The sequence below is a fragment of the Dromiciops gliroides genome, chromosome 3 (assembly GCF_019393635.1).
Source record: "Dromiciops gliroides isolate mDroGli1 chromosome 3, mDroGli1.pri, whole genome shotgun sequence".
NCBI classification, from domain to species: Eukaryota; Metazoa; Chordata; class Mammalia; order Microbiotheria; family Microbiotheriidae; genus Dromiciops; species Dromiciops gliroides.
Window position 1 is genome coordinate 546,597,841 of NC_057863.1, and position 6,881 is coordinate 546,604,721.

At 50.9% G+C, this 6,881-nt stretch overlaps 1 protein-coding gene across 9 annotated transcripts in view; it reads right to left on the reverse strand.

Moving 5' to 3' along the window:
- The window catches only part of GDPD5 (glycerophosphodiester phosphodiesterase domain containing 5), a 181,352-nt gene extending 174,997 nt beyond the window's left edge, over positions 1-6,355 (reverse strand). For 3 of the 9 annotated variants that reach the window (XM_043992786.1, XM_043992787.1, XM_043992788.1), the window contains exon 1: positions 5,165-6,349. The gene's annotated coding sequence lies outside the window, so the exon portion shown is untranslated. Of the gene's footprint in view, positions 1-4,715; positions 5,087-5,164 lie in introns of those variants that run through there. The other 6 variants (XM_043992795.1, XM_043992792.1, XM_043992791.1 and 3 more) reach the window with 5 other exon arrangements.
- Positions 6,356-6,881: the final 526 nt, after the last annotated feature.

Genomic DNA, 6,881 nt, shown 5'->3' on the forward strand with positions numbered 1-6,881 from the left:
GACCCAAAATGGGGAGGAGTGCTTAAGCTGAGTCTTAAAAAATAGGAGAGACTCTTTGAGGAAGTGAGGAAGGAGTGCACTCCAGGCATAGGGTAGGGGAGGACAAAGGCTCAAGGGACAGGAAATGGTGACCAGAGATGGAGTGTGTTGTGAGAAAAAGAGAGAAGGCCAGTTTGGCTGGATTACAGAGTTGGGTGGTGATGGATAATGTCCAGCCAGATGTTGCAGCCAGATTGTTTAAAAAAAAAAACGGGGGGGGGGGCGGCACCTTATAAACTAGTGTGGGATAATTAGGAAATGAAGAAAAGCCTTAAGGAAAGACCCTCACGTCAGGGAAAGTGTCTTGAACTGGAAGTCAGGGGGCCTGGGTCCTAGTTCTGCCACAACTCAGCTTTGTTTCCTAAGGCAAGTCCCTCCCAAAAAAATGATAGGGTTGGTCTTCTTGATCTCCGAGGGCCCTGGGAGTTCAAAGAGTCCACGTGTCTACAGATGCCTTTGTTTTCATAGGGGATGGGTCTCATCCAGACTGTAATTCTATGATAACATAACTAAAGCTTCAAAGAAGCATGATTGGAGGATATTGGCAGGTACTACTCCCTTCACCAACACACTTAAGACCTGGGAGCCTTCCAGTGTTGCTGTAGCTGAAACATCCATCGCCCCAAAGCTACCCTGGGTTGGTTCGCTAAGCAGTGGATCTCCAATGCCAAGCCAGGACTCAGAGCCTGGCTAGCTTGGAACTGCCTAGGAGATGTTGGCCCTGAGGGCAGGCTTCCAGAACCCAGGATGACCTCAATACCAGACAAAGTGTCAGAGTAGGATGGTGGGGGACCTCCTTTTCCAGGCTTATCGAGTCTTTCAGAAACTCCACAGGACAGCCAACCACCCACTTTACCACCCCTTATAAATCACACTTAGTTCCAATCTCCATTTACCCAGATTGTCCCCCCAAACCTGGAATGCATTACCACCTCATAGAATCCCTAGGGGTTTTTTGTTTGATTTAGTTTTGTCCCCCAATTAACAAGCATTTCTTTTCTCCCTTTTGTATCACCCCCATTTGAAATGTATAAAATTTAAGAAAAGCAAAACCATTGTAACCAATATGTATAATCGAACAAAACAAATTCCCACACTGTCCTTGTCCAAAAATGGATGTCTCATTCTGAGAATCCCTAGTTTATTTCAAGGCTCTGCTTCCACAGGAGGCCTTTCCTAATCCTTCCCAACATAACTTCCACCCTACTTCCCAATTAGAATGTAAACTCCAGGGGCAGCTAGGTGGCGCAGTAGATGGAGCACTGGCCCTGGATTCAGGAGGACCTGAGTTCAAACCTGGCCTCAGACACTTGACACTTGTGACCCTGGGCAAGTCACTTAACCCCAATTGCCTCACCAAAAAAAAAAAAAAAAAAAAAAAAAGAACGTAAACTCCTGGAGGGCAGAGGCAGGTTTTGTTTTTTGTTTCACCGCCACTGCCACCACCATCTAGCAAAGAGTAGGCAATTAGTCAATGCTGGCTTCGGGAGTGAGCAGCCATGACAAGAGAGACCTCATAATTGCCCACCTTTCTAATAACAACTTCCATCTCTATAATACTTGCCAGCTTTAGAAAACCCTTTCCTCAGGAGGACTCAGTAAGGCATGTATGATCTCTTACTATGTATTAGGGACCCAAGGAGAAAGATGGTGACCCAGGGCACTGGGAAGTTAAGTGATCTGCTCAATGGTCACACAAGGAGTTTGTGTCAGAGGCCAGGACTTGGAACTAGGGCTTCCTGACTCTAAGTCCCACCCTTTGTTCACTAGGACCCCGGTGCAAGCTTCACTGTCCCCATCTTGCAGATTCAGACATCTGAAGAGCTCACCCACTTTTTTTTTTTTAGTAAGGCAATTGGGGTTAAGTGACTTGCCCAGGGTCACACAGCTAGTAGCTCACCCACTTATTACCTTGCTTGTCGGTCCATAAGCTGGGATTTGAGCACCAGGGTCATCAATTTAGAGCTGGAAAGGAGCTCAGAGCTCATCCAAACCAGCCCCCTCCTCTCCTGGGCTAAGCTATCACTCAGTTTTCCTGCTGGAATCTCAGAACAAAAAACAAACTGGCCAAACCCCTATCCTCTACATGGTCTAACACTAACACCCTCCCATCCCTCCCTCCCCCACTTCAGCTTCCTGCAGAAAATTGGGTTGTCAGACTAGTACTGGGTAAATACAAGGGAGATAGATCAATGAGCTTGAAGTCAGAAAGACCTGGATTCAAATACTGCCAGACACTTCCTTATCAGCGTGACTCTAGGCAAGTCACCCACTCTCAGCCTCAGTTTCCTCATCTATAAATAGAGGGAGGACTCAGTAAGCCTCAAGGTTCCTGGCAGCTCTAAGACTAATGATCCTATGAATAAATTAACTCATAATAATAATAACTGACAATTACATGGTGCTTTCAAAGCCCTACGTAGACACAATCTCTTTCCACCTTCACAACAATGCCGGGAGGTAAGTGCTATATATACTGATGGGCTCAGAGGAAGTGAAGGCTTGCCAAGGTTATACAGATAACTAAGTTTCAGAAATAGGATCTGGACCCAGATAATTATTTCAAAAAATAAAAATAAAAAGTGCGGGAAAGTTGTTGGGATGTTATCTCCTCTATCAAAATGTGAACTCCTAGAGGGAAGGAACTTTTTTACCTTTCTTTCCGTCCCAAATACCCAGCACAGTATCTGACATATAGACAGTACTTAATAAGTGCTTATTGATTGACTATGTGATGGGACCTCAGAGGGAAGAATGATCCCTGGGGCAGGTGTACAAATTAAGGAAGACATCCAGGAAGGGATAAGTGGGCACTGGAACTGGGCTTTGAAGGGAACAAAGATGGGAAATACATTTGAGTGATCAGACAAAAAAGGGGAAGGGGCAGAGAGATGAAAATATGCGCATCTTACCTATTTGGGGAATGGTTTGAAGTATAATTTAATTAATAGTTAGTATCTACATAGCACTTTGAAGCTTGCTAAACACTTCACAAATGAATTTCACTTGATCCTCACACCAACCCTAGAAAATAGGTGCTATTATTATCCCCATTTTGCAAATGAGATAACTGAAAGCTAGTTAATCGGACTTACTCAGGGTCACAAAGCTATGAAGTATCTGAAGCAGAATTTGAACTCAGGGCCATGCCACCTAGAATGACATGCAGAAAGGGGAACCGAATGAAAAGCTTCTCAAAAGATCTCAAAAGTCTGGGGGCAGCTAGGTGGCGCAGTGGATAGAGCACCAGCCCTGGAGTCAGGAGTACCTGAGTTCAAATCCGGCCTCAGACACTTAACACTTACTAGCTATGTGACCCTGGGCAAGTCACTTAACCCCAATTGCCTCACTTAAAAAAAAAAAAAAGATAGTCTGGGGGCAGCTAGGTGGCGCAGTGGATAAAGCACTGGCCTGATATTCCAGAAGACAAATCCAGCCTCAGACACTTGACACTAGCTGTGTGACCCTGGGCAAGTCACTCAACCCTCATTGCCCCACAAAAAAAAAAAAAAAAAAAAGATACTCTGGAGTCAGACTGCACAAGGCCTAGAATATCAGGTCCATAGAGGGGTCACTGGGCTCCATTCCTACTCCAAACCTCACAGAGAACTATGTAACTCACATTCTGTTTTACATAGTAATTCATTTTTAAGGGTTTTGTCTGCCCTACCCACCCACCTCACTAGACTAAGCTCCCCAAGAGCAGGCTGCTAGTTCTTCCATCATTTAAGAATCACCAGGAATATCTGCTGAAGTTCTCTGATGCTGAAGCCCTGGCAGGTCCTACTCCAGCTAGTCACTTATGGGGCCAGTGATGGCCGGGGTGTGTCCTCAAAGGATGAGCACAAAGAGGCCCAACAACAAAGGGTTAGCTGCAGCTCCTCAAGAAAGGCAGTCTAATGAATGTAGAGAAAAAGAGAGAGGCTGTGACCCACAGCACAAGGATGATATGATGGTAAGGCCAACTGATGGAATCTTGGCTCCCTGAAGGACTGGGGTAAGTCTCTCCAGCTGCACCTAGAATACTGGTTCTTAAATTGATCAGGTATCTACTGGGTGTCCAGAGGGAAGGAAAGAGCTATTGAACATAATCTTTATCCATCTCTACCTGGCCCTCAAAAAACTGACTGGGCTATGCCCCCACCCCTGTCTCCGTCTAACCTCTCCCCTTTTGCTCTGGTCTCTTCCACCCTTATTTTCATTGACCTACTTCCTTCACCATCAAACAATAAGTATTTACTAAGCACCCATTATGTGCCAACAATCTTACTGAAACCTGGAGATACAACAGGACTTATTTTCTACCACCAACCCCATCTAGCCCTCTCCCTCTCCCCTTGATGTCCTCATCTTCTACAAGGCAAATGTAGGTAGCATTGTATAAATACTATTTATACATCGTATATGTGATGTACAAATAAACACTATGTATAAATGCTATACCACATAGTATAAATACTCTGGATTTAAAGTCAGAAAATCTAGGTTTCATTTAGTCATCAACTAGCTTCTACTAATTGTGGCAAATCAACCTCTCTGAGCCTCAGTTTCTCTTTCTGTCAAGTAGGGATGATATTACCACTTCATCTCCTTCAGTCACCAGGAGGAACAAACGAGAGCTTATGGTTATAAAAGCACTTCGTAAGCCTGAAAAGCCTCTCATGGCTCTCACATACCTGGTCTCTCTCACCTCCCATCTTTTTCTTCCCTTTCTCTACCTCCCTTCATAATGTCCTCATCTCTTTCCGTCATTTCTCCCTCCTGGTCACCGTCTCTCCGCGTTTTCTTCTCCTTTGCTTTTCTCCCCCAATCCAATCTCCCTTCCTCTGCTCCTCCTCTCAGTGTCTTCCCTTAGCTCTCACTGGGAAGACCGAGATGTGCAGAGTGGCACTGGGCATCAGACGGATTTAGCGCAGAAAGGGACCTTGGAGACCATCTAATCCAACAGCCTCGATTTTAAAGGAGGAAACCGAGGCCCAGGGTTTTGTCACAACAAAGTGAATTCTCATATTGTCCTGCATGTGGGTATTCCTGACCTGAACAGAGGTGGTGATGAGGTGTACCCGGTGTCCCCAATTATCCGGGCACCTGGTCCCGGCTCCCGGACCCCAAAGCTGACACTCACCTTCTTCCCGGGGTGTTTCCTGCTTTGTCCCGTACTCTCGTAGGGCTCGGTGCGGAGGGCTCACCTTACCCAAGCCCAAGGCGCCTCCGTCTGGGGCGGGGATCACCAGCCCAGTCGGCCTCGGCTCTTCTCCTCTCCCGAGGGCGAGGGCCTGGCCCGCCTGCAGCCGCCCCGGCACATATAGAGTAGACTCCCAGAGGGCGAGGACGGGAGGCAGAACCCGCTGCAACCACTGTGCCCTCGGGGAGCCGGACCAAGGACGCTGGCTACGGGAGAGGATGGTGCCCTGGGACAGGACACTCGGCTTCCAGCTAGCCGAAATGCCAAATTAAGGGGGCCGAGAGTGCTAGCGGTGTCAGGGTCCTAATGCGCCGGGAGCAAGGAGGTGGCAGGGGTCCGGCCAAGTTCGAACCCAAGCGGCGGGTCCGGGAACGAGGGTTCGGAGGGGTCCCGCCAAGTTCAGACCCAGGCGACCGCGTCCAGGCGGCCGGCGGGCATCCGGCTGGAGGCGCAAGCTGCGCCCGGGATCTCACAGCTTCCTGGGTCGCTCGCACGTGGGCAGAGACTGGCAGCGCCCAGGCTCCGGTAAACGGGGCGAGGGGCAGTGGGTGCGTATCGGAGGTCGGGTAGAGTCGGGGCTCGGGTGCCCGGGGTGGGAGAAGAGCAGCCTTATGGCAGGGGCGCACGGCGACGTCCCGTGTCCCGGGCACTGGGCTGGCAAGCCGCGCCCGGGATCCAGGACCCAGGGCTGGGGGAGCGGGCGGGTGGTGCGCTCTGGCTCCGGCTCAGGCTCCGGCTCCGGCTCCAGCCAGAGGCGCGGGCGGTGTCCGGGCTTGTAGCCTCGGCTGGCGCGGGGCGGGGAGTAGGACGCTGCAACCGATGCCCCAGCGGGGAAGTCGGGCCGGGCGCCCGCTGCAAAATGGAGCGCAGGCTTTGGCTTGGCGAGCCCAGGTCCGGAGCAACCCCCTCGGTCGTGGTCCTGCTCCTCCTCCTCTTCCTCTTCTCTGGCTCCCTCAGCTCCGCGCTACCGCGGTCAGTCTGCCACTAGGAGCCAGCCCCGCAGAGGTCAGAAAGGAGCGCCGTCCGGGCCGGGAATGAAAGGAGCCGGGAGGACCCCGCCCGGAGGCGGGAGGAGTCTGCGCGGGGAGGGCGGAGCCGCGGAGAAGTGGGGGGAGGGGACGGATCGCTAACCTGCCGAACCCCCTCCCCCAACCTCCTCTCCCCCCCACCCCTGCACGCGACTAGGGAAGAGGAGCCAATAGGAGAGCGCTGAATGAAAGGGGGAGGGGCTAACACAATTACGTTCTCGGGGGGCGGGGCGAAGTTGGGGTGGGGGTACGCCCCCCCCCAACTAGGATAAGGGATGAAGTGGGGAGGCAGGGAAATCAATAGTCGAAGAACTTGGGGGAGGGGATGAGCCAAGCAAGGAAGAAAAAGGGGGCTGAAGGGAAAAGGGCTGGGGGGAGGGGGGGAGGAGGAAATGAATAGAGGAGAAGAGGGAGGGGCTGGGGGGGTTAGGGGAAGGGGCTTGTGCGAGCGAAGAAGGGAAGGGATTCCGAAGAGAGAGTGGAAAAGAGAGGGAGGGGTTTCGGGGACAGAGGACAACGAAAAAGGCTAGGGGTGAGCTGCTGGTGGGGAGAGGGAAGTTTTAAAAGATCGAGGGCGGGGGGAAGAGAAAAGGGCCAGAGAGTGGATAAGGTACTGGGGAGTGGGTAGG